This window comes from Amblyomma maculatum, chromosome 9 (assembly GCF_055883805.1).
Source record: "Amblyomma maculatum isolate TAMU_Amacu chromosome 9, ASM5588380v1, whole genome shotgun sequence".
NCBI lineage: Eukaryota > Metazoa > Arthropoda > Arachnida > Ixodida > Ixodidae > Amblyomma > Amblyomma maculatum.
In genome coordinates, this window is record NC_139352.1 from 108254672 (window position 1) to 108281538 (window position 26867).

Below are 26867 nucleotides of genomic sequence, written 5' to 3' on the forward strand. Positions count from 1 at the left end.
ACATTATCCTCATTCGTAAGAAAGGGGACTCTAAGGACCTTAAAAATTACTGACCAATCAGTTTACTGTCTGTTACGTATAAGGTATTTACTAAGGTAATCGCTAATAGAATCAGGAAAACAGACTTCAATCAAGCAAAGGATCAAGCAAGTTTTCCGAATCGGTACTCTACTATCGACAATATCCATATCATCAATCAGGTGAGAGAAAAATGCTCGGAATATAACCAGCCCTTATACATAGCATTCATTGATTACGAAAAAGCATATGACTCAGTTGAAACCTCGGCGGTAATGCAGGCGTTGCGAGATCAGGGGGTAGACGAGCCGTACGTGAAAGTGCTGGAAGATATATATAGCGGCTGCACAGCAACCATAGTTCTGCATAAAGAAAGTAACAAAATTCCCATAAAGAAATGTGTTAGGCAAGGAGACACAATCTCCCCAGTACTATTCACAGCTTGCTTAGAGGAAGTATTGAGAGACTTGGAATGGGAGCAGTTAAAGATAAGGGTAGATGGAGAAAGCCTCAGTAATCTGTGATTTGCTGATGACATGGCCTTTGCTAAGCAACTCGGAGGACGAACTACAAACAATGATTGATGACCCAGACATGAAAAGTAGAAAGATAGGCTAGAAAATAAATATGCAGAAGACTAAGGTAATGTTAAGCAGCCTCGGGAAGGAACAGCAGCTTACATTAGGTAGCGAAGTAGTGGAAGTAGTAGGCGAATATGTCTACTTAGGACAGGTAGTAACCGCAGATCCGGACCATGACAAGGAAATAACAAATAGAGTAAGATTGGGATGGCGCGCATTTGGCAAGCACTCGCACGTTATGACTAGCAGCTTACCGGTATCGCTCAAGAGGAAAGTATACAACAGTTGTCTTACCTGTACTCAATATGGAGCTGGAACGTGGAGGCTAACCAAGAGAGTTCTACTTAAGTTCAGGACAACCCAGAGGGCTATGGAACGAAAAATGGTAGGGGTAGCATTAAGAGATAGAAAGCGTGCAGAGTGGGTCAGAGAAATAACTCAAGTTACCGACATTCTAGTGGACATTAAGATGAAATGAAGACGGGCAGGACATCTAGTGCGAAGAGAGGATAACCAATGCTCGCTTAGGGTAACAAACTGCATTCCAAGGGAAGGAAAGCGTAGCAGGGGGGGGCAGAACGTTAGATGGGCGGATGATGTTAAGAAGCTCGCAGGGGTCAAGTGGATGCAGCTGGCACGGAACCGGGTTAAGTGGAGAAATATGGGAGAGGCCTTCGCCCTGTAGTGGGTATAGTCAGGCTGATGATGATGATAATGATGATTCTGAACCTGGTTCTGCGAGGACAGCCAGGAAAAAAGCTGTATAGACAGCTTGAGTGGTCCTGGCCTCCTCTTACAGAGCAGCATTGACGGTGGCGGAGCACAACATCAAACAAAACGCAAGAAGAAAAAAAACACATATATGTCCGGTATAGAGAAAGAGACATATACGTTCAGTACGCAGTATATTGTACGTGTAAAGTACAAAACTACACGAACATTCGGGGCAATTCTTCCATAGAAATATTGGGTACATCTATATTTTCGAAGCAGTACAACTGGTTCAGAAGTGTCGGTAAAGTATGCTGCGAAATTTGTTTGCCATAGTTTGTGCATAACATAGTTTCGTAAGCTACCAAAACTGCAAAATTAATATAATAATTTTGAAGACAATTATTTTGGGACAACGCAGAGGGCTATGTACCGTAAAATTGTTAAGAGATAGGACGCGTGCAGGGTGATCAGAAAAATAACTCGAGTTATTACATACTAGTTCCAAGCAAGCAGAAAAAATTACCCTGGGCAGGGCATCTAGTACGAAGAGAGCACAACCTATAGGCGCTCGGAGTAACAAATTGGACTCCAGGCAAAGGAAAGCGTAGCAGAGACGAAATACAGCGTCCCCTGACCTATGAGAATATTCGAGGAGTTGCGCTCGTATGAATGTGAGTGGGAAGCCAGTGTTGTGGGATGGTGGGGAACACTTCAGCTTCACAATGTGATGAGCTCAATTGTCTTCGAACAGGCGAAGCTACTCAACGTTCTTGAGCGTGCACCTCTGTATCGTAGCTTCGTCGAGGAAATTGGAGGGTTTGTTGGAAGAGCGATGCACGGTGAAGTTCTGCAATAAAAACAGGAAGTAGGCTACTGAGGCATTCAGCATGATCAGTGCAATGATCCGATATACTGATTTCGACCGTTGAAGTGACATGAAGGATTTGCAGATTTCACTGATCACATCCAGGCCGGGAAGAATCCGAGTGTCCATCGACGGCGGCTATGGACGCCGATACTGATTGTGTGCGCGTTTTGCTGAAAAATTATGTGCGTATAAATGTCACCATTCGTGTAGAATCTCTAAATCTTCTTCAATTATAAGGGCACCTATACACTGATCCGTTTTCAGTAAAACACATACACAATCATTATTGGCGTCCGCAGCCGTCGTCGACGCGCGCCCCGGACCCTTGCTGAGCTGAACGATATGACAGCAGCCTGTTAATGAATTGTGATAATTGAACAGTTGCACTCACCATATCACACCATTGCCTTTGTCTTGGACACTGCTTCAGTAGCCTACTTGCCACTAATATTGCAAAACTTCACCGCGTATCGCTGATCCAATGTCCACTCCAGCTTCCTCGACGCCGCTACGAAGCAGGGGTACACGCTCAAGGCCATCCACTCACTTCGCCGTTCAAAGACAACAGAACGCGTCATATTGGGAAGCTCAAGGATCCCAATCCATCCCCCGAAACTGTTTCCCCAGTCGAGTTCGTAAGCGCGCGGCTCCATGAATAGTCTCATTACTCTCAGGACACGACCTGTAACGTTAGGTGGGCGTATAATATTAAAAAGTTCGCTAGGGGTGAAGTGGATGCAGCTAGCGCAAGGCCGGGGCAATTAGAGAAATATAGGAGAGGCCTTCACCCTACACTGAGTATAGTTAGCTGATGGTGATTAATAACACATTGCCTAAAACAGGTACTTTATGTTTGATATGCTTGCATAAACAAATAACTGAGGCATTCACATAAGAACAAGGTTTTCTTAGTTTAAAATTATTTTCACCCCAACCTGCGGTACCAAGGCTTCGTTAAGTAATGCACAGACGGCTCTACCTACTGCTTAATGACCTGCGTGGAACTCGTTACTACGCCGGTGCAAATGAGAAAGATATCTCTCTTAGCACTAGCGAGGCAAAAAGTTGAGATTAAAAACCCACAGAAGAATTTTCACAGCGAGTAAAGAACAAACAAAGTATTTTTTTCCTATCCCACTATATTGCATGAACCGGAACACCGTTGTACACATTATGAGTCAGCCAACAGGTCAATCGGCGCATCTATTCAGCCAGTCTGATGTCTGAAACGTCCATCAAAACTACATTGCCGCACGGGAATTTTCGCGCTTGCACCTCGTGAGCCTTGTGAACAGTGCCCAACACCCCTCCATGCATAACCTTTAGAATGTACGTCTATGTTGCAAGCAAGTGACTTTATAACCTTTTCTGAATACAATCACTAGCGCTCAACACTCACATTATGATGCAGGTGTTCTGGACGCTGTAATATTGTCACGTAGTGGTGACAAGGCCGTTGACACCAAAAGAAGACACAGGCTTGATGGTACTGAAATTAACTCTTTATTGGGCTGACTTGCGCCCGCAAAAGAGCTAAGCAACTCGGCTGCGGCGATAGCAACAAACGTGCTGGTCGATCGTCGAACAAAGAATGCCCGTCACACTCGTCAACGCTCAATTTAAAGGCTGCTCAGAACAATCTGGATGGCGTCGCAAACAGCTACCAGCACGGGCTGGAACATTATGGAAAGACACACGAGTGGCCGGAATCTTCGAGATAGATCTCGGTGCATCATAGGCTACAACGAAACTGATAAAGATGTGACTAGCGACATCGAGCATTAACAAACGAAGATTACGGAACTGTTACGCGATCCAGAATCAGAGTGATAAGCCTTTATGCCGGTGGCTGTTAGAAAACAACAAATACAGTTTTGAAGGTTTCGCGGCATTACTCCCCCTTTAAAACAGCATCGCCTCCATGTTCCAAAACAAAGCAACTTAAACATAAACACTGCAAAGTTACCACACATTCTTTAACGCGCGTAATATGGCTTCACTCGTACAACATGTACAATTTCTGGGCGTGCGCGTCGCCGGTGTGACGCTGACATTCCGTCGGGAATGACTTCATAGTCCAGTGGTCCGACGCGGGGAATGATTTTGTACGGCCCAAAGTATTGACGCAACAACGTTTCACTTAATCCGCCACGGCGAACTGGTGTCCAAACCCACACTTGGTCTCCCGAACTGTACTCTGCGTGGCGTCGTCGTAAGTTGTATCGTCGGCTGTCGGTGCGCTATTGGTCTTTAATACGCAGCCGTGCGAGTCGTCGGGCTTCCTCTGCACGCTGCAGGCAGGCGGCGACGTCAACGTTGTCCTCGTTGGCTAAGTGCGGCAGCATAGCGTCGAGCGTCGTCGTCGGCTTCCTGCCGTACACAAGCTTAAACGGGGTCATTCTGGTCGTCTCCTGGACTGCCGTGATATACGCGAAGATCACGTACGGCAAGATGGCGTCCCAGGTCTTGGGTTCAGCGTCGACGTATATGGCGATCATGTCCGCAATTGTTTTATTCAGGCGCTCTGTAAGACCATTGGTTTGGGGATGGTACGCAGTTGTTCGTCGATGGCTTGTAGGACTGTATTCCAGAATGCCCTTGCGTCAACTCTGCCGTAAACGCCGTTCCCCTGCCCGTGATGAGCACTTCTGGGGCGCCGTGTCGCAAGAGAATTTGTTGACAAAAAATTTGGCGACTTCCGCCGCGGTACCATTTGGTAGGGCTTTAGCTTCGGCGTCACGGGTAAGGTAGTCATTGGCCACGATGATCCACTTGTTACCCATAGACGAAGCTGGGAAGGGGCCGAGGAGATCCATCCCAATTTGTTGAAAGGGCAGGTCTGGGGGTGGAATCGGATTTAGTAGTCCTGCTGGTCTGATAGGCGGTGTCTTGCGTCGTTGGCACTCACGACATGTCTTCACGTAGTGGGCAACTTCAGCAGGCAGTCGCGGCCAGTAGTACTTCTGGATTCGATGCAACGTGCCTGCAAATCCGAGATGGCCTGCTGTGGGCTAATCATGCAACGCCTGCAGAATTTCCTGCCGGAGGTGTTTTAGGCACTACAAGAAGTTGCGCAGTCCTGTTGGGTGCGAAGTTCTTCTTCACGAGGAGGCCATTGCTTAACGCGAACGAAGATAAATGTCGCCTGAACACACCAGGAGGGGAAGTGGTCTTTCCTTCTAAGTAATCGGCTAGCGCTTTCAGCTCAGGGTCTGATCGCTGTTCTGCGAAAATGTTGGCGCTTACCGGTCCCGAAAAGGCGTCGTCGTCATCGTCCTTCGGAGGAGCGTCGACGGGAGCGCGTGATAAGCAGTCTGCGTCGGAATGCTTCCGGCCCGACTTATAGACTACAGTCAAGTCAAATTCTTGAAGTCGTAGGCTCAACCTGGCAAGGCGGCCGGAGGGATCTTTCAAATTAGCCAGCCAGCAGAGCTCGTGATGGTCGCTTGCCACCTTGAATGGTCGGCCGTATAGTTACGGACGAAACTTAGAAGTGACCCAGATGATCGCAAGGCAGTCCTTCTCGGTCGTCGAGTAATTACTTCGGCTTTTGTGGGGAACCTGCTAGCGTAGGCGATTACTTTCTCCAGTCCGGCGCTCTTCTGGACGAGAACGGCTCCTAGGCCCACACTGCTCGCGTCGGTGTGAATTTCGGACTCGACGATTTCATCAAAGTGGCCAAGTACAAGCGGGCATTGCAGGCGGAGCTTAAGTTCGTCGAAGGCTTCTCCTTGCGGCGCTTCCCATTTAAAATGTGCGTCAGCCTTTGTAAGCTGCGTCAACGGTTCCGCGATCCGCGAAAAGTTTCTGACAAATCGTCGATAATAAGCGCACGGCACAAGGGATCGGCGCACAGCTTTTTTGTCGGTAGGCGGTGGGAATTGTGAGATTGCAGCTGTTTTCTCCGGGTCTGGGCGAATACCGTCCTTGCTAACGATGTGACCTAGGACCCGGAGTTCTTCGTAGGCGAAGTGACACTTCTCTGCTTTTAGCGTTAGTCCCGATGACTTGATGGCTTCCAGCCCCGTATGTAATCGTTTTAGGTGGTCTTCAAAGTTTGATGAGAACACAAAAACGTCGTCCAAATATACCAAGCAAATTTGCCACTTCAAGCCTGCCAGGACTGTGTCCATTACTCGTTGAAATGTGGCTGGTGCGGAGCAGAGGCCAAATGGCATCACCTTGAACTCAAAAAGACCATCCGATGTGATGAATGCGGTTTTCTCGCGATCTATTTCGTTGACCTCAATTTGCCAATATCCGCTCTTCATGTCCATCGATGAGAAGTACCTTGCATTGCAGAGCCGATCGAGTGTCGTCGATGCAGGGAAGCGGGTAGACATCCTTCTTCGTTATGCTATTCAAGCGGCGGTAGTCAACGCAGAAGCGAAGTGTGCAGTATTTCTTCTTCCCCAAAACAACTGGTGCCGCCCAGGGACTGTTCGATGGCTGGATTACGTCATCACGCAGCATTTCCTCAACTTGATCGCGAATGGCCTGGCGTTCTCGCGGCGATACACGATAAGGGCTTGGGCGCAGAGGTCGGGCGTGTTCGTCCGTTAAAATGCAGTGCTTGGCCAGTGGTGTTTGTCGTATCTTCGATGATGACGAGAAGTACTCCCCGTCGCTTTGAAGAGGACTGAGAATCTGGTCTTTCCCGCTGTGGTCAATGCCGGGTTGATGTCAGATTTGGGCTGACGGAATTGGTCCGGTGCGTCTTCCAGTGTTTGGTCGTGGAGGGCGAATACGTCTTTGAGGTCTGCTAATTCGTCGAGAAAGGCGATCGTCGGGCCCTTGTTGAGATGCCGGCATTTTTCGGGGAAGTTTGTTACCAGCACCTGAGCTTGACCTCTCCGGAATTTTGCGAAGCCTCTTGCGATGCCGACACCTCGTTCTAAGAGCAATTGGATATTTCCTTCGACGATGCCTTCAGCGGTTTCGCTGTTCGCGCTACCTATGCAGACTGCGGTGCTTGATCGGGGCGGGACGGTCAGTTCATCGAGGACGTTTAGAGTGATGTGTTGCATCGACGTCGTCGTAGCAGGAATGGCTTTGTCTGCAGAGAGCTTGGTGAGCTTGGATCGCAGGTCGATGATAGCCCTATGTTCATTTAGGACGTCCATGCCTAAAATCACGTCGCGGGAGCACTGCTGCAAGACCACAAGCTGGTGGGGTAAGTATGCCCATTTACGATTATTCTTGCAGTGCATCGTCCCGATGGAGTAATCAGGTTGCCACCTGCCGTGCAAATCAGCGGGCCATCCCAAGCGGTGGTAACGTTCCTGAGCTGAGAGGCCAACAGTCCACTAATGACTGAATAGTCAGCTCCGGTGTCTACTAGGGAAGAGACTCTGCGACCATCGATATCAACTTCAAGGTCACTTGTTCGCGTCCTCGCATTGCACGTGGGCCTTGGTGTCCGATCTCGGCTCCGTCGTTTCTTCAGGTCATGGCCGGGGCATACCGTTGTTACTTCGCTGGAAGGCGGTGTCGTCTTGCACTCTCGTCGTGTTGTCGATGTTGTCGTGTGGAGCGGCGGTGAAATGGCTGCGTCGTCGTTAGTGGTCGTCGGCGGCGGGGGATGTTCGTCTTTTCGCCGTTGAGCAACCTTATTTTCAAAGGTTGCTCTATTTAGTTTTCCCTGCGCGGGCTTGGAGATCTTCCGCGCACACTTTCATTGTAGTTACGGCCTGGCGACGCAAAGCGGGCCCTGTACGGCGATGGAGACCTGAACCGACAGCTTGGTGGCGCGATCTCACCGCTACGCAGATAATTGTCGTTCTCTTGCGGTTGTTCACCTGGGCGTGGTCGTGGAGCGTCGACTGTAAATCCGCAGAGACCGATTCGTCGGTGCGGGCAGTGGCGCAGAATGTCTCCGACCTCACCGCAGTGGAAGCATAATGGCCGGTTGTTTGCTGTCCTCCAGGTGTCGCACTTCCTGGGGCGTGGCGCTCGTTGGTAGGCTTGGCGGGCGGGGGCCAAGGGGCGGTTTTCAGGAACAGGATGGTAGCGGCGAGGGCTCGAAAAGTCGTCACGTCGGGGCGCAGGGCGACATAATGCAGCAGCGTAGTTCATCGCTGTTGCCTCTTGTGCTGGAACAGTCGCAGCTGTCGCTTGAGGAACGCCCAGCGCCTGCTGGACTTCTTCACAGACGACGTCCGTGAGCGTCGCCACCTGGGGTTGTTGTGATGATGGCATCAATCGGCGAAGCTCCTCTCGCACGATCTCCCGTATGAGGTCCCGAAGGTTCTCTCCGGTCGCAGATGCGCTGGGGTAGTGGTTTGAGTAGTCGGGATGAAGTGGTCGTAGTGGCGCATCCAGGTGTCCAACGTCTTCTCGATGGCAGACGCTTCCGTTTCAAATTCCGCCACAGTTTTTTGCGGATTTCGGACAAGACTTGCAAAAAGCGATTCTTTAACGCCTCGCATTAAAACTTTGACTCTCTCACTTTCGGTCATGTTAAGGTCGGCACAGCGAAAGAGGCGCTTCATCTCCTCAACGTGCGCCAGGACAGGCTCGTTAGGAAGTTGAAGTCTTAAGGAAGGCCTGGGCTCTATCCTTTCGGACGACGCTTGAAAAGGCAGTCAAAAACGCTTGCTTGAAAATCTCCCAATCCTTCATAGCTGCCTCATGATTTTCAAACCAAACTCGGGCATGTCCTTGAAGAACAAAGTAGACTTGCTTGAGTGTTGCGGCGTCGTTCCAGCCGTTGAATTCTGCCACACGGTCGAAAAGATCCATCCAGTCTACTGCATCTTCGTCCGGTCGTCCATGGAGGCAGGGGGCTCACGGGGTTGAAAGAAAACAACCGGAGCTGTAGGCTGGGACATTGTCAGCGTCGATGCCTTCCGAGATCGAATGGTGTCCGGCAGCAGACCGTGTTCAGGTTGGAGCCCTTGAAGCCGGCGACTGGTTGGGTGGCCTGTTATCTGTTCTTCCAGGGTAACAGGAACAAGGCTGGGGTCTTCGCTTGAAGGATCGAAGGCAGCACCTCCACCAGATCTCATGTAGTGGTGACAAGGTCGTTGACACCAAAAGAAGACACAGGCTTGATGGTACTGAAATAACTCTTTATTGGGCTGACTTGCGCGCGCGAAAGTGCTAAGCAACTCTGCGGCGGCGATAGCAACAAACGTGCTGGTCGATTGCCGAACAAAGAATGCCCGTCACACTCGTCAACGCTCAATTTAAAGGCTGCTCAGAACAATCTGGATGACGTCGCAAACAGCTACCAGCACGGGCTGGAACATTGTGGAAAGACACACGAGTGGCCGGAATCTTCGAGATAGATCTCGGTGCATCTTGCGCTACAACGAAACTGATAAAGATGTGGCTAGCGACATCGAGCATTAACAAACGAAGTTTACGGAACTGATACGCGATCCAGAATCAGAGTGATAAGCCTTTATGACGGCGGCTGTTAAAAAACAGCAAATACAGTTTTGAAGGGTTCGCGGCAATATGCGGTGAGACCTTCCCAGAACCCTGAGCAAGTCCGTAATAGCTGCCACTACTAGTGTAAAAGTTCGCACTCCTCTACTCCCCTCGCCTTCTCTTCTTTTTCTCCTGTTATTTCCTATTTTTGCCTGTAGGCCGCATTCCCTCTAGCGACCAGGTGTATTCGATGCATCTACAGCCACAAAGCACGCAATCTATTAGTTTTGTTGATATCACACACAGCGCGTAAACAACTATAAAAAATTTTCAGGAGTTGGCCATCAAAATAGGGCCGATGAAATCCTTGGAAGCTAATAATGCCTAACAGGAAGCCGCATTTGCATTACGACACCTACTGCAAAAACAGAACCGAAACTCATCAGCGAAATGAAAAGCGCGGGGATTAATTTGTCTGGGAGGTCAACAGGCAATACAAAAAACAACATTCGTTTGCAGAAGCGTAAAGCAAAAGCCTTTCCGGCGACTCTTTTCACTCACTTGGGTCTTTTCTTTAGTTCTCGTTTCTTTGAATGTCTTTCCTTTTTTTTAGGTTTTTTGCACAATTTTGACGTATTTGGTGCAATTTCTACGTCTGTAGCTGTTTTGCCGTCAGCACAATATATCGACGACCTTGGCTATTTTAAAGTTTATTGTCATTTGACCCTTTTTTATTTAACTGATCGCTTCACATTATCGACAGTTTGCACAGAGACACATTTGTCCATCCTCCACCTTGTACAAGAATTTTTTTTAGAATCACTCATCAATCAATTCATTCCTCAACAAGGACGGTGTGATGCTTTTTGCGAATGAAAAAATTCTATCCACACTCCTGCGAAAAAAGGATTTTGCCTAAAAAAAGGAAGAGTCACGGAACACGGTGTAGTACAAGCTACTGACACTTCTTTTTTGTGCCCGTGACGAAAAATAGGAAATTCCTGCTGGGCATTAGAGAATCACCGGCATAGTCATATAATATCACGATTGAGAGGCCTAACTATGTATTTTTTTCTGAAATGCTTGAAGTGCTCCCTATGCTTGTAAGGGCTTACGGAATCCTTAGAATGGATGTGCGTCTATTTTCCGACACTGTTTAGAAAGCGGGCATCCCCAAGCCATAGCAGCAGATATGTGCATTCTCCATCGCTCCTTCCAATTTTAATGCAATATATGAGGACATTGATGACATAATGAAACCCCTTTGACTCCAAAAAAAGTCTGTTTTCTATGTAGAAACACTTGCCTTTAAACACGATATATTAAGGTTTGGTAATTGGGGCAAAAATGTCAAAAACATTCGTTCAAATTGAATAAAATATTCCGTGAAATTTTGCGAGACAGCTGACATCTATTCCGCAGTAAAAAGGAATTCAAATATGGTTGTTGGGGATAATATTTACCCTGATGATTTGCGACTATAAATCACGAAGCTCCTTATTCAATTACCGAAATCGTCCTAACCATATACGCGTGCTTTGCAGTATTCTGACAAGTGAAAGAGACTGTATTTAGTTTCGCAATTGTAGCCCGCATAAACGGGAATCTTCAGAAATCTAGGTCAAGCGCTCCATTAAAGGGCATTCGACCATAGATCCGAAGCACTGGGTTATCCAAGTGAATCACTCCATTAAAGCTAAGGAGCTCACATCCACCCCCCTACGGCTCTGATAGTGACCCTTATACCAGAGTAGGTGAAAGCTGCTCGTCTTCTTTAGGTTTTATTTTCTTTTACATAGTGAAGTGTTTATTTGGACTTACAATTGTCCATTTCCTCCCTTTATGGTTGCGGCTCTATTCTTTTTCGGTACGGTGTTCACGCCCGCCTGTGGTGTTCAATATTTTCAGCTGAGAAAAGAAACAATTAGGACTGATTACATTCTCATATAATACTGATGACACAGCGATGCTGTTTGCGTTTGTTTCGAATAAATGCGCGTCTTATTTCTGATAAACCAATTTCAAACGCCGCTGATTCCTCCGTTACATCATCTGCTTCCGCCTTGGAGTAGTTTTAACTCATGTATATATTTTTTGCTTATCTACAGCTGTTTTCCAGAAAAACCCAAGCTTGTAAAGGTGACGGTGCTATGCAAACCGGGAGGCAAAAACAATTTTTCTAATTACCGCCCAATAGCAATACTGACGGTTATTTTGAAAGGTGTGGAAATATTTATTGCAATAAGGTAAGAACAATTTGTTATATGTTTTCTATTTAAAAGCCACAACAGTTCGGTTTCTGAAAACACATGTCAACTGAATTGGCTGTACTGACTCAAAAAGAATACATAACGGATTTGGAGAAGAGTTTAACTCTGGATATAGGACACAGTCAGAACTGGGCATGGTCTTACTGATTGGTTTCCTATTGAGAAAGGAGTGAGGCAAGGCTGCATACTGTCACCCTGCCTATTTAACCTATATGCAGAGTGCATCATGAGGAAGGCCGGTCTGGACGAGTCTTCAGCTGGAGTGAAGATTGATGGAAAACGTTTCAACAACCTTAGATATACGGATGATACCACTTTAATGGCAGAAAGTGAAGTGGAACTCAAGAGATTTCTGTGCGCGTACAAGAAGAGAGTGAGAAGTTTAGGCTTAAACTGAACATTAAAAAGACAAAGGTCATGGCGGCTTGCCCTGTCAAGTCCTGGAGCATCAATAGACAAGAAGTGGAAGCTGTGACAGATTTCCTGTTCTTGGTCTCCAATATTACCTCGGAAGGAGACTGCAGCTATGGAATTAGGAGACGCCTGCTTCTGGGAAAGAGAGCAATGATTAGCCTTGACCGCCTAGTAAAGAGCAGAGACATTAGTCTGCCAACCAAGATCCGTATAACTCGTGCTATATTGTCTTTCCAGTTGTGATGTATGGATGCGAGAGTTGGACTGTGAAAAAGGCTGACAGCCGAAGAATTGACGCGTTTGAATTGTGGTGTTGGCGAAGGCTCTTGAGAGTTCCTTGGACTGCCAGAAGATCAAATCAGTCAATATTGTCGACCATAAACCCTGACTGCTCATTGGAGGGTCAAATTCTAAAGTTAAAGCTCAGCTACTTTGGTCATCTGATGAGAAGAGAGGAGTCGCTGGAGAAAGATTTGATGTTGGGAAAGGTTGAGGGTCGCCGGAGAAGGGGTAGGCAGCGAACGCGATGGTTAGATGGCATCCTCGAGGCACTGCAGATTAAGTTATGTGATGTTAGGAAGATAGTGAGAGACCGGAAAGCATGGCGTGACATGGTCCATAGTGTCACGAAGCGTCGGACACGACTGAACGACTGAACTGAACTGAACTTAACTCTGGATATCTTCGTAGATTTTTCAAAAGATTTCGTCAGAATTAATAATGACACTTTATTGCATAAACTGGCACATTACGCATTGCGTTGGATTCCTCTTTATATAATAAAATTATATTTAAAGTGAATGAAACAGTCCATCGCCATAAAAAGTGAGAATTCAGCATTCCTCCCTTTGAGAGCAGGGATTCCGCAGGGCAGTATGCAATGGCCGATGTTATTTAATAATTATGTTCATAATATCACAGCTATTAGTGATCAAGCATGTGTTGTTATTTATGCCGATAATACCAGTATGTTCTTTCAATGTAAGGAGATTCAAGAACCTGAAATATTAGCGAACGGAACCCTTAATAGGCTGCTTCATTGGAGCACAGTAAATTCACTAAAAATAACTGTAGAACAAGAAATCAATATTATTCGCACAGGTACAGAAGCAAACAACCTGTCGTTCTGACATATGTATATATATATATATATATATATATATATATATATATATATATATATATATATATATATATATATATATATATATATATATATTTATATATATATATATATTATATGATCACACACGGGATTCGTTTCAGGCATTGAATTTGCTTTCTGTCACACACCTCTATACTTTTGTCTTGTCGGTAAAATACAAAAGCAGTTTAAAACTTACAATAAGTATTTTATTCAGATGTGTAATTTCAAAACCGGGCAACTGCCATAAATAATGAGCCAAAGAGAAATGTGGCAATTGCGATTTTGTCGCACTAATAATGGCTTTAATACGTTGCAATACCGTGTGCCTTGCTTGTTAAATACGCGGACAAAGAAAAATGTAAATTTTGAAATTATGACTAGTAGCAATTGGGGGGAATAATTGGTGTCGAAAAAGGATCTCGTGATGTGAATTCTGTTCTTTGATAAAGTCAGATTTTGTAGCATTTAACACTTGAATTAAGTAACGGGCCTAAAATAACTATATACATTTCGATGTAATAGTTAATATGACATTGTTTTGTTTGTTTGGCTATGTGTTGCGTTTGCTTTCAAATTTGTGAATATTTATTTAAAATATTTTATATGATAATGGCTCCTTTATTTTTATTATGAAGTGCAACTTATGTCTATGTGTGTTGAAATATGGCAGTATCCCGTGTTTACCGTGTGCATAAAAATCCGCGCTGCCCAATGACAGAGTCAAGAACGTCGTAAAGCTCCTTGTAGCAGCTTTTTTGTTCTTGTCCTGGCATTTCTTATTTACATCGCGGAAGAATGCTAAATAAAGATAGATTTGATTTGATTTGACTCACAGCAACCTTGTTAATTAGAAACTATTTACGAGAAGGGCTGTGTAAGGCCGCGGTGACCCATCCTATAAGTTTTCGCCGTGCGCGCCACGGGAAAGCGCCGATAGAGAGTTCCATCACATTCCACGCGACGTATCCGAGTGCGCAACCGCGGCCACCGCACTGTCTCCTCGTCCTCGACGACATGGGCTAACTCACGCGTGCATCACCCCTCCTCATTAAGAAGGTTTTGCGTGTTGACGGTGGCTTTCGACTAGCTTCCAGTTCTTTCTAGAAAGCCGAGGGGGGAAGGCATAGCTTTGACAGCGCAAAGCTGTTTCCGCTTCTCCTCCGCGCCTCGAATTTTCTGCGCTGGCTATTTAAGACCGCGCCGCGCAGCCATCGGCGGTTCTGGTTCTGATACTGGCCGTCGACAAAGATAGCATAGCAGGCAGGCCCTGACTGAGAAGTCGTAAAAAGAGCTATGCGCTCATTTTGCAGTTAGTCTTTCGCTCAGTCTCTGTAAAGTGTGTCGCCTCTCTGCCTCGTGTAAATAAGTTTTCTGTATCTTGTGTTTGTGTCTGTGTCGTATAAAGTTAAGATTCGTTTTGTTACTGCCAATTCGTAGTAATACGTCTCATTGAGTGTGCCTGTGATATGCACTTCGCCTGCCGAATCGTCGAGCATCCTCGAGAGGTGCGGAAGATTTAAGAACAAAGAACCTGAACTTTACTGGCTGACTTCAGTATTCTCAGAAAATGTTAGAAAGTAATGCATCATCAAATTTTTTCAGGAGTAGACGATACTTGCAAACGTGAAAATTTCAAACAGAAGATAACGTTTCCGTGTTGGGTGTATCTTGAAAAGTAGTGTGGCTATAGAGTGAAAGAGCGGCCGCGTGGTCTTTCAAATGGAAATTATATGTTTTTGGATTCTTGCGGTGTCGTTAAAGAGTCAAATGAGTGTTTACAGAAACTCAGAAAAAGTGGGTGGACCACCACTTAGTTCAAGCGGGCTATTATTTGGAGGTCAGTGCATTAAAAAAATTTAGTCGTAACTCCACTCGTGAAAATTTCCGTAAATCCCTTATGCTCTAAAGATTCATAGTGCATAATATCGGATTCGGTTTTCCGTGGTTTCAATACAGGAGTAAGAAACGGTAACAGATTTTTAAAAATTGAAGAGTAGATAATTACTTTGACAATATACCCTGACTAGGCTGAGTAATATTTATTTCACTGCTAAGCTCCAGAACTTAGGACTTTCTCTCCTTACGGAAAAAAAAAGATTATTTTCCCATGGATACATCTTCGTCTTAGAGAAAATCAGCGACAGTGTAAAACATATCCTTATATGACTCATTGCATTGTTAAATAATGCGAACTTGAAATTTCAGTCTGCGCTCTTTGACAATAATAGCATGGTTAGTGAAGACCCGCGAAGCTGATTTTACATTCCTTTTTTTCCTTTCCTTTCCAGGTTGTATTCCCTTTGCTACGTGTATAAAGTAGTCAGCTCGGCCTTGCCAAGCCTCAGTGTCTTTCATTATTTTATCTGCATTACGTTAATTTATTCTATACAAATTTATTTCCGTGTTTTATGTGGCCTACCTGACAAACATTAGCCTCTACAAGAATTAGCACTGAAATATCTATGCTACCGAAACTATTTTCCTACCTTCATCTCGAAAATATGCCCTACTTTACCTATTCATCTCCACGAAATAAACACCTGTTCAATACTGTTTCTCATTGCATTATCGGTTGCCAAGGTGATGGCAGAACCTTTCGCTACCACGTTTTGCTAAATTTTAATTCATACTGCGGTTTTCTCGAAGAGTGCATACAGAGGGCTGTGAAGTGATAATTTTTGAAAACACATAATAATATAATATATAATTTCACTGACGTAAAAATATACCTGATGCATGCTGAAATCACAAAATGACTTTTGCTTCATGCTTGAAAAACAAGGCACATGGCGTCAAAACTTTATGCGCTCTACAAAATGGGCGCATTCATAGTGGTCATAAGACTTAGGTATGCCATGCATGTGTCGCTGCAATATAAAGAAAGCAAACAGGGCGTTCATTCTTACGATCTTGCGATTTGCGTTCCAAGTGAAGCATTTCAGCAAACTAGAGCATGCATGTTGAAGAAGATTGGCGTCGCTGCGGCTACCGTATATATCACGGTAACTATACTTTGCCACTTTAATTATAAGGTTTTGCTAATTTCTGGGAATCTAACATAATTATACGCAGACGTTGTCTGGTAAGGTATTTCAATGATCATGTATTCGACCAGTGAAAGACGCTAGGAATACTACTCTTGACATCAGCTCGTTCATCCGGCCTTTAGGGATTAATATCACACCGCATGGACTGCAATCCACTGATTTCGGACCGACGAATAGATATGCCACCACAGACAAAGAATGCAGAGGGCTCAACAAGGTGTGGCAAAATAACGCCATGCTATATACAGCCACTAGTTAAAAGAATTCATTGGCGATACAGGACAACAGCAGATGTAGTAGGCACAGAAAGTTTGTTTAGTGATCCCGCTGTTTAATGTGGTCGTGAAATCAACGCTACGCAGCTTATACCTAATCTGAAGCTTTATATATACACAAAAAGGAGACCAATAATTTCGGCAATATGTTTTTCACTGTGTACTGTTCTGTCTACTTTTGGAAGAAGGCCGCAGGCCTTGTCGTCTAAACAGACATATGTAGCAGAGGGCAAAGCAGGTATACGGAACATTGAGAATGTTTTTTCGACATTCTTGCCAAAATAAATAACATATATTTTTGTGGATGAGCATGGCTAAACCTACAAAACTTGCTGGAGTACTCGTTTAAAATACTTTATCTTGGTTGTGTTTAGCAAACCAAAGTGCAATAACTTCAAGATAAAAGGTAAAGTACAGAATCAATGGTCTAGGCTTTACACATGCAACTTGATTACCTGAATTTCTGATTCACCCTTGAAATATTGCGTTCAACCTAAAAATTTCTCAATAGGAATATCCTTGACGGAATTCAAGTCAGCGCTTCTGATGTGGTTATCTCTGGGAGGATGGTGAAACATAAGTGGGAAACAATGTGTACATGACGCCAGCCCCTAAAAGAAAGTCACGCCACAAGCAATTACATTGATCTGTTCAGGAAACTATATCGCGTTATGGCGTTTCTTCCAGTAAGGGAAAAAACTTTATAGATGTCATGGCATTTTCGAGAAACCATATTAGGTTCTTAAATGAATGTTAGAATGGTAGTCACGGATGTCACTGCTATTGTACCAAATATAAAACGCCCCAATAGGTTTCTTTCGGCACAACAGCTCGTTATATGTAGAGAATTGTCCATTCCTTGTCCTGTGCATCAAAGTATTTTTTTCTTTCTTACCAGGGCTTTCTACGCAACGTTACTTCTTTTTGCGTCCGGTCCTCTTTTATTGAACAAATGAAAGTAAGAAGCAGAAATCTTCTGCCTTTCTATTCCCTTCCAATCTCTCTCTTTTGAACGGCATTTAGTAGGAGCAGATGCTTAGAGCTCCCTAGGGACGAAAGTAATCCGCCGGGCACTGGACCGGAGAATCAGGGAGGAATCTTCTTTGACTCCTCCAAGTTTGACCGCCTGGAAACCAGCATCCTTTGAGCGGTGCTTGTGCATGTTTGAGACATCTCGGTACTAAACGAAAGTAAAGGCAAGAAGCGGTAATCCCTAGAGTAGCAACCTGAAGGAAAAGCGTTATGTGCTAGCATCCGATCACTTCACACCGTATTGCTCTAGCACTGGCCATGACCACTTTACGCATGGAAAACTCTCTTCAGCTCAAACTACTACACAGGCAAGTTAAAGGAGGGGAGAAAGGAAGCCTGAGGAGGGGTGACCGGACATTTTCTGGCGTCAAGCAGAGGCATAGGCTTCGGCATGCACTGTGAAGAAGGAGCACGAAATAACACTTTATTTTCGTCTGAACAGTTCTTTGAATTACTGAGCCCTTTCGCCTCCTCCCAAGCCTCGTGAGGTGGTCAAACACCATTGCCTTCTGCGATTTTCAGCGAACAGATAACGGCCCGCTCCATCCGTACTGGATCTTGTTGGCTCCCAATACAAACCATCATTAATTTGGAGTTCCGCATTTTCAGATAATCTGGTGAGGTCGCTCAATATACGTGTGAGGCCGCCTTACGGGTGAAGTTCTCAAATGTAGAGTACCTAAATTATTAAAGAATGAGCATGTCTGCAACTGTGTCGATATAAGATGTCGCCATTTTCGTAGGGATTTAATTGCACAGGTTAGCAGCATTTTCAGAAGGGAATGTCATGTTTTGAATGTCACCATGCGATACTTAGCTAAAAACTGGTAGAGGATGCCCCCGCCCGGCTCACGAAATGTCGAGAATAGCTTTACGCATTTTACGCAGCCCTACTTCGTGGTTACAAGGAAGGTGCTGGGACTCAAATATTCCTAATATTGCGATAGGTTGGTTGATATTTGGAATTTGCATGGCCGGTTTGGGGATTTTGCCTTTACCAATGTTTTCAACTGCAATTTTGAAGTCGATAAGAGGATTGCTGCAGTAGTGTAATTTATGGCCAGGGCTATAGCTGTTTATACTGACTCCTCTGAGTGCATTCAACTAACTGTCGCGGGGTGTTAGCTTGGACATGGTTGTTTTTTACAGTGCTAGGGAAGGCATAGGGACATGAATATTCTGCAGCCTCGACATGGCCGTGGAAGCTGAAGACGGTTGTCTACTTCTAGGCATCTACCGTTTATGTTCAGAGATGATACGTACACACAGAAGGTGGGGGGAGGAGGCAGGAGCTAAACCAAGATGGAAAGTAAACTGGTATAAGTGCTCTCCTTCCTCACATCAAAGAAACCTGCGCTTGAAATTGTCTTTTTTTTTTTCAGATATATCAATACAAGAATAAATATAACAAGGCTTTCAGTTTTAACACACCGCTATTTATAAGAGGTGACCATCCCCCCCAGCACACAAGAATATAGAACTAGAACAAGGCGTTATGCTAATTGCTTTTTGAGAGAGCTGTAACAGTTCGGAATCGTTCTCATTTTAACCAAGTGTGGTAAATAGCGAAGAGCTGTGTTCTTTAATATTGTTACGGAGCACAATATGGAGACGACGACGACGTGCTGATGGGAAGTAGGGAAGAAGACGACGCTCAGGCCTAGCTGACTTCGTTCTGTGGTGTGCGGTGTGTCGTGTGCGTCTAACAGTGAATTAGCGTTTACCACTGTGTACTTTTCCTTAACATTTGGTGGAGGATTGCTGAAAGTACGTAAGTCGCCAAATCTGGATCTCCGTAGTGGCCGCCAGATTGGTACTATCACTATGCCATTCGACGCGACACCTTCAGCGGCACCATCAGCTCCCACCGTCGTCCTGACGCAGCCTCGCGATCCAGGTACCTTTTGCGGCACCGACCACGTCGACATAGAAGACTGGCTCACCATGTACGAGCGGGTCAGCAAGCACAACCGTTGGGACGCGACCATCATGCTCGCCAACGTAATCTTCTATCTGGCAGGTACGGCGCGCGTCTGGTTCGAGACGCATGAAGACGATATCATATCGTGGGAGATCTGCAAGGAGAAGCTTTGAGACCTATTCGGCAAGCCGATCGGACGCAAGCTTGGCGCACAAAAAGACCTCGCATCCCGTGCCCAGTCTTCGACAGAATCGTACTTGTCTTATATTCAAGACATTCTAGCCCTATACCGAAAGGTGGACAGCGCCATGTCCGAATTAGACAAGGTGGGCCACATATTAAAGGGAATTGCAGACGATGTTTATAATCTACTGCTTTGCAAAAATTGTCCGACGGTCGACTCAGTTATCCAAGTTTGCCGCCAGTTTGAACAAGCAAAACACCGCCGTATTACTCACCGATTCGAACGCTTGCCAGACACAGCTGCTACGTCCTCGTGCGAAGATAGTCCAACCTTACAGCAGCCATCTCATCCCTCCAACTTGATCAGGATTGCTCGTCGAGAGATAGAAGCTATGACACCCGTTGCGTTTGCTCCTCAGCCAGCGGATGCTACTATAGCCTTAATCCAATCTGTCGTTCGCCAGGAGATCGCAAATGTGGGCCTCAACGCGAACGTGGGCTTCAACTCCGGCCAACCTTCCGCACAGCAATCGCTACAACCTAACATTCCAGTCGTAGCTGCTGCGGCTCCTACCACGCCCTTTCAGACGCGGTACCGCTACCGCTACCGCAACCCGGACGAATGGCGAACCTCGGATGACCGACCCATCTGCTTCAACTGCTCACGTGTCGGCCACATTTCTCGCCATTGCCGCAGCCGTTCGGTTCCGCCACCTCGACCTCGCTACTATTCTGATCGCAGCGCCGACTATGCTCCACACCCAACCTATGTCCGTGATACGCTCAATCGTGACATTAACTCGCCAGCCCCGCGCATGCCCAGCTGCTCACCGTCTCCTCAGACCCGGCGGTCCCACTCGCACCAATCTCGCCGTTCCTCATCTCCCCACTTCTCCGGCTCTCATCCAGAAAACTAACCAATGCAGCTCCCGGAGTTGACGCTGCATTGACGACCCGGCCCGAAAATCCTCTGCTGACCCTCGCTCATCACCGCAACCTTCTAGACATCTATGTGGATGGTGCCCCTGTTACTGTTCTCATTGACACTGGTGCCCAAATTTCAGTCTTCAGCTCATACTTTCGCCGCCGTCTCAAAAAGGTTGTCACACCCGCCGCTTCATCTGCCGTTCGTGTTGCCGATGGAAGCGTCGCTGCCGCCGTGGGACTGTGCACTGCGCGCGTGAGTATTTCCGGTCGCACTACCCCTGTCCTCTTCACTGTTATCGACCGCTGCTCTCACGACGTGATCCTCGGCATCGACGTTTTAACGGCCTATTTTGCCCTGATTGATTGCTCAACTGGTCTTCTTCGCTTAGACCTGCCCTACTGCTCCGAAAACACCGATGTCAAGCCTTGCCTCCGATCGGCCGAATTTGTTCGTCTACCACCCGAAGCTGCTATTTATGTCCCGCTGGCCCGATTCCCGCAGTTCCTGATGGCACATACGTCACTTGCCCAATTACCAATGTTCTCCGTCACAACGTCATACTCCCTCATACCGTCGTGACTGTCACTGCTAACCGCACCTATCTTCCCGTACTGAACTTCAGCCGTTCCACTCAAGTTTTACCCCATGGTATCGCACTCGCTGATCTGTTTCCTTTGGCGGACTGCGAAGTTGCTGCTCTAAACCCTCAGCATCTGTCGGAGCAGCATATATCGGCTTCTTCTCTTTCGAACCTCTTTTCAGGCATGATAGCCGCGGATCTGCCTGATGACCAAGCCAGAGCTCTCTCCGACCTTTTGCTGTCGTACAGTGATATATTTGATTTCGGGGACCGACCATTGGGCCAAACATTCGTTGTGACCCATCGAATCAATACGGGTGACGCCAACCCCATCCACAGACGGCCTTATCGTGTTTCCCTTACTGAGAGGCATGTTATACAGAAAGAAGTTGACAAGATGCTGGCGCAAAATATTATTGAGCCTTCCTGCATTCCCTAGGCGTCTCCTGTCGTATTGGTCAAAAAGAAAGACTAAAGTTTGAGATTTTATGTCGACTATCGCCACCTTAATCAAATAACAAAGAAGGGTGTTCACCCTCTCCCGCGAATTGATGACGCCCTTGACTGCTTGCATGGTGCCAGCCATTTTTCTTCCATCGACATGCGTTCAGGCTACTGGCAAATTGCTGTCGACGAACGGGATCGCGAGAAAACCGCCTTTGTCACCCCCGACGGACTCTATTAATTCAACGTGATGCCATTTGGACTCTGTAACGCTCCTGCGACATTCGAGCGCATGATGGACTCACTCCTCCGTGGCATCAAATGGACATGTTTATGTTACTTGGATGACGTCGTCGTTTTCTCTTCCACGTTCGCAACCCATCTCGATCGACTTTCTGCGGTCCTGGACGTTTTCCGCCTCGCCGGTCTTCAACTGAACGCCAAAAAATGCATCTTCGGCCAGCGCCAAATCAAAGTCCTGGGTCATTTGGTTGACGCAAATGGTGTGCAGCCCGACCCTGACAAAGTTCGAGCCGTGCGCGACTTCCCTACTCCACGTAGCTTAAGTGACGTGCGAAGCTTCCTTGGCCATCGTTCCTACTTCCGCCGCTTCATTCGGAACTTTGCAGATATCGCTCGTCCGCTTACCTCTCTTTTGCAAAAAAACGTACCTTTCACATGGGGTTGTGACCAAGCCTATGCTTTTACGGCGCTTATTTCCGCCCTCACCACCCAAACTGTTCTGGCGCACTTCGATCCTTCGGCACCTACCGAACTGCGCGCCGACGCTAGCGGACATGGTATTGGTGCTATCCTTGCCCAGTCCCAGCATGGTTCCTCCCGCGTCATTGCTTATGCTAGCCGCCTGCTTTCGACCTCTGAACGCAATTATTCAATTACAGAGCGAGAATGCCTTGCACTTGTTTGGGCGCTGACCAAATTCCGCCCTTATTTGTTTGGGCAGTCCTTCTGTGTAGTGACTGATCATCATGCTTTGTGTTGGCTGTCCTCACTTGAGGACCCTACTGGCCGCTTAGGTCGCTGGGCCTTACAAATACAAGAGTATAAATTTACTGTGGTGTACAAGTCCGGCCACTTACACCAAGACGCTGACTGCCTGTCCCGCCATCCCGTAGATCCTCCCGATTTGTCCGATCATACTGCTGATGACTACGTTTTGTCCATCTCAGACTTTATCAATATCGGCTCCGAACAGCGTCGTGATCCTGCCCTGCAGCTAATTATTGACGAGCTGCGCAACATCCCCGATCCTTCCGCCTGCATGTTTGTACTCCATAACGGGACATTATACAGACGGAACATGCGTCCAGATGGCGCAGACATTTTACTGGTCGTTCCGGCTCATCTGCGCTCTAGTGTCCTCGCCCAACTTCACGACGTTCCTACAGCAGGACACTTGGGAGTATCATGCACGTATGACAGTGTGCGACGCAGATTTTTCTGGCCTATTCTCTACCGCTCTGTCCGTCGCTACGTCGCCGCTTGTGAGCTGTGTCAGCGCCGTAAGACACCCTCGCTTCAACCTAGTGGGCCCCTGCAACCAATTCCAGTGCCGACTGAGCCGTTTTCTCGTGTGGGCCTCGATCTTCTTGGGCCTTTTCAGACATCGACTTCTGGAAAGAAATGGATTGCTGTGGCGACTGATTATACCACCCGATATGCTGTAACCAGGGCTATCCCCACCAGCTGCGCCTCCGACGTTGCCGGCTTTCTTCTGCATGATGCCATCTTGATTCGTGGCGCTCCATGTCAGCTGCTCACAGATCGTGGCCGCTGTTTCCTTTTTAAAGTGGTTCATGACCTTCTCCGCTCATGCGCTACTTGTCACCAGTTGACCACGGCCTACCATCCGCAAACGAACGGTCTCACTGAGCGCCTCAATCGCACACTGACCGACATGCTGTCTGTGTATGTATACGATACCCATCGTGACTGGGACGTCTCCTTACCTTTCGTCACGTTCGCCTAAATCTCCTCCCGCCATGATGGTAGTGGTGACAAGGCCGCTGACACCAAAAGAAGACACAGGCTTGACGGTACTGAAATTAAATCTTTACTGGGCTGACTTGCGCCCGCAAAAGAGCTAAGCAACTCGGCTCCGGCGATAGCAACAAACGTGCTGGTCGATCGTCGAACAAAGAATGCCCGTCACACTCGTCAACGCTCAATTTAAAGGCTGCTCAGAACAATTTGGATGACGTCGCAAACAGCTACCAGCACGGGCTGGAACATTATGGAAAGACACACGAGTGGCCGGAATCTTCGAGATAGATCTCGGTGCATCATAGGCTACAACGAAACTGATAAAGATGTGACTAGCGACATCGAGCATTAACAAACGAAGATTACGGAACTGATACGCGATCCAGAAGCAGAGTGATAAGACTTTATGCCGGTGGCTGTTAGAAAACAACAAATACAGTTTTGAAGGTTTCGCGGCATTACTGCCCCCTTAAAAAAGCATCGCCTCCATGTTCCAAAACAAAGCAATTTAAACATAAACGCTGCACAGTTACCACACATTCTTTAACGCGCGTAATATTGCTTCAGTCGTACAACATGTACAATTTCTGGGCGTGCGCGTCGCCGGTGTGATGCTGACATTCCGTCGGGAATGACTTCATAGTCCAGTGGTCCGACGCGGAGAATGATTTTGTACCGCCCAAAGTATTGACGCCACAACAGGGTCGGCCTCGAATTTTCTGCGCTGGCTATTTAAGACCGCGCCGCGCAGCCATCGGCGGTTCTGGTTCTGATACTGGCCGTCGACAAAGATAGCATAGCAGGCAGGCCCTGACTGAGAAGTCGTAAAAAGAGCTATGCGCTCATTTTGCAGTTAGTCTTTCGCTCAGTCTCTGTAAAGTGTGTCGCCTCTCTGCCTCGTGTAAATAAGTTTTCTTTATCTTGTGTTTGTGTCTGTGTCGTATAAAGTTAAGATTCGTTTTGTTACTGCCAGTTCGTAGTCCTACGTCTCATTGAGTGTTCCTGTGATCTGCACTTCGCCTGCCGAATCGGCGAGCATCCTCGAGAGGTGCGGAAGATTTAAAAACAAAGAACCTGAACTTTACTGGCTGACTTCAGTATTCTCAGAAAATGTTAGAAAGTAATGCACCATCAAATTTTGTCAGGAGTAGACGATACTTGCAAACGTGAAAATTTCAAACAGAAGATAACGTTTCCGTGTTGGGTGTATCTTGAAAAGTAGTGTGGCTATAGGGTGAAAGAGCGGCCGCGTGGTCTTTCAAATGGAAATTATATGTTTTTGGATTCTTGCGGTGTCGTTAAAGAGTCAAATGAGTGTTTACAGAAACTCAAAAAAAGTGGGTGGACCTCCACTTAGTTCAAGCGGGCTATTATTTGGAGGTCAGTGCATTAAAAAAATTTAGTCGTCACTCCACTCGTGAAAATTTCCGTAAATCCCTTATGCTCTAAAGATTCATAGTGCATAATATCGGATTCGGTTTTCCGTGGTTTCAATACAGGAGTAAGGAACGGTAACAGATTTTTAAAAATTGAAGAGTAGATAATTACTTTGCCAATATACCCTGACTAGGCTGAGTAATGTTTATTTCACTGCTAAGCTCCAGAACTTAGCACTTTCTCTCCTTACGGAAAAAAAAAAGATTATTTTCCCATGGATATATCTTCGTCTTAGAGAAAATCAGCGACAGTGTAAAACATATCCTTATATGACTCATTGCATTGTTAAATGATGCGAACTTGAAATTTCAGTCTGCGCCCTTTAACAATAATAGCATGGTTAGTGAAGACCCGCGAAGCTGATTTTACATTCCTTTTTTTCCTTTCCTTTCCAGGTTGTATTCCCTTTGCTACGTGTATAAAGTAGTCAGCTCGGCCTTGCCAAGCCTCAGTGTCTTTCATTATTTTATCTGCATTACGTTAATTTATTCTATACAAATTTATTTCCGTGTTTTATGTGGCCTACCTGACAAACATTAGCCTCTACAAGAATTAGCACCGAAATATCTATGCTACCGAAATTATTTTCCTACCTTCATCTCGAAAATATGCCCTACTTAACCTATTCATCTCCACGAAATAAACACCTGTTCAATACTGTTTCTCATTGCATTATCGGTTGCCAAGGTGATGGCAGAACCTTTCGCTACCACGTTTTGCTAAATTTTAATTCATACTGCGGTTTTCTCGAAGAGTGCATACAGAGGGCTGTGAAGTGATAATTTTTGAAAACACATAACTTATATAATATATAATTTCACGGACGTAAAAACATACCTGATGCATGCTTTAAATCACAAAATGGCTTTTGCTTCATGCTTGAAAAAGAAGGCACATGGCGTCAAAACTTTATGCGCTCTACAAAATGGGCGCATTCATAGTGGTCATAAGACTTAGGTATGCCATGCATGTGTCGCTGCAATATAAAGAAAGCAAACAGGGCGTTCATTCTTACGATCTTGCGATTTGCGTTCCAAGTGAAGCATTTCAGCAAACTAGAGCATGCATGTTGAAGAAGATTGGCGTCGCTGCGGCTACCGTATATATCACGGTAACTATACTTTGCCACTTTAATTATAAGGTTTCGCTAATTTCTGGGAATCTAACATAATTATACGTAGACGTCGTCTGGTAAGGTATTTCAATGATCATGAATTCGACCAGTGAAACACGCCAGGAATACTAGTCTTGACATCAGCTCGTTCATCCGGCCTTTAGGGATTAATATCACACCGCATGGACTGCAATCCACTGATTTCGGACCGACGAATAGATATGCCACCACAGACAAAGAATGCAGAGGGCTCAACAAGGTGTGGCAAAATAACGCCATGCTTTATACAGCCACTAGTTAAAGCAATTCATTGGCGATACAGGACAACAGCAGATGTAGTAGGCACAGAAAGATTGTTTAGTGATCCCGCTGTTTAATGTGGTCGTGGAATCAACGCTACGCAGCTTATACCTAATCTGAAGCTGAATATATACACAAAAAGGAGACCAATAATTTCGACAATATGTTTTTCAGTTTGTACTGTTCTGTCTACTTTCGGAAGAAGGCCGCAGGCCT

At 46.1% G+C, this 26867-nt stretch overlaps 1 long non-coding RNA gene across 1 annotated transcript in view; it reads right to left on the minus strand.

The window, feature by feature from the left end:
- The window catches only part of LOC146180113 (uncharacterized), a 34207-nt gene extending 8065 nt beyond the window's left edge, over window positions 1–26142 (minus strand). Inside the window, exons 1-2 of the long non-coding RNA XR_014700953.1 lie at window positions 26075–26142; window positions 11377–11463 (exon numbers count right to left, since the gene is read on the minus strand). This is a non-coding gene — a long non-coding RNA (uncharacterized LOC146180113). The remainder of the gene's footprint in view (window positions 1–11376; window positions 11464–26074) is intronic.
- Between the last annotated feature and the right edge of the window lie 725 nt (window positions 26143–26867).